A 1,527-nucleotide genomic window follows, 5' to 3' on the forward strand; every position below is an offset into this window, starting at 1 on the left:
CACCCTAGTCATAACATCCAACTGAACGGAACTGACTAACTCTGCACGGTGGGACTTCTGCTTGCTTATCTGTAATGAAATACAACTGGCACAGAACGATTTTGCGTCTGCTGTTATTCAGTGGATCAAAAAGGAATGATGAGGACAATAGAGGGATGATATATATATATATATATATATATATATATATATATATATATATATATATATATATATATATATATATATATATATATATATATATATATATATATATATATATATATATATATATATATGCACACACTCACACGTTCACACACACACACACACACACACACACACACACACACACACACACACACACGAACACACACACAAACACGCACAAACAATAGAGTAACGCCATGAATCTAACATATATATTCTTTCAACACCATCGGAGAAAGAAACTATGCCCCATAAACACGCTGTGCCTTAGAATACATACGCCGTACTGTGGCGTGTACAAACAACCTCCTTTCCGTGGCGAGGCATAACTATCTGCTGCTTCGGATAAGCCATGTCGCGCTGTCTTGTCACTACGAAGGCGAGAAGAAACAGAGAGACGAGAGAGAAACAAAACACACAACAACAAAAAAAGAAGGAGGAAGGTGAATAGAAAGGAATGGAGTGACCAAAAAGAGTCCGGAGTTTATGTAAATAAGAAATGCTACTTCCTTCTTGACGCTGCATTTCGTAATTCTTGGAGGGCTGCGGGCGAGATGCTGGTGTCTCCGCTTCGGCAAAAGATGTCACTGGTTTTGTGTGAGAGGAAGGCGGGGAGACGGGCGAGAGGAGGGGGAGGGGATGGAAAGAAGAGAGGAGGGAAAGGGGAATGGAAAGAGGAGAGGAGGGGGAGGGGAATGGAAAGAGGAGAGGAGGGGGAGGGGAATGGAAAGAGGAGAGGAGGGGAGATTGAGGGGAGGGGGAAGATAATGAAAAGAGGGTGGGAGAGTAAGGAGAGGAGGAGAAAAGGAAGAGAAGGAAATGGGGAGGAGGAGAGGAAGGGAAAATGAGGAGAGGGAGAGGAGAGGAAATAAGGAGAAGAAGGATAGAACAAGGAAGAGAGGGGAAAATGAGGAGAAGAGGTGGGAAATACGGAGTGATAGAGGCGGGGAGAATGAGGGAAGGAGAGGATGGGTGACAGGAGGAGGGTGGATAAAGGAGAGGTAGGACGCCGGAGGGATACGAGCGGGGTGGGATGAAGCAAGAGGGTTAAAGGGAACGTTAATAATTCATGTCCACACTTAAGACTCGAATAACAAGCGTGATTAATTTACATAAAGCCAACCAACAGAACTCTGTAAAGAGAACATGATAAATATTAGACCCTAACAAATAAAATGTAACTAATTTCCAACACAGCCTTTACTTGACCTCCTCCTTTGCGTTTTTTTTTCTCTCTCCTTTGTTATGTTTTGTCCCTCAGTTCTGAAGCCAAATAAAGAGCCAGACCCGAGGTTGGCTCCTGCAAGGAAGTGCTGCATTCAGTCTCCGGGGTCCTGA

Source organism: Penaeus japonicus, unplaced genomic scaffold, assembly GCF_977035675.1.
Source record: "Penaeus japonicus unplaced genomic scaffold, GWHDUDI00000001_assembly GWHDUDI00000002, whole genome shotgun sequence".
NCBI lineage: Eukaryota > Metazoa > Arthropoda > Malacostraca > Decapoda > Penaeidae > Penaeus > Penaeus japonicus.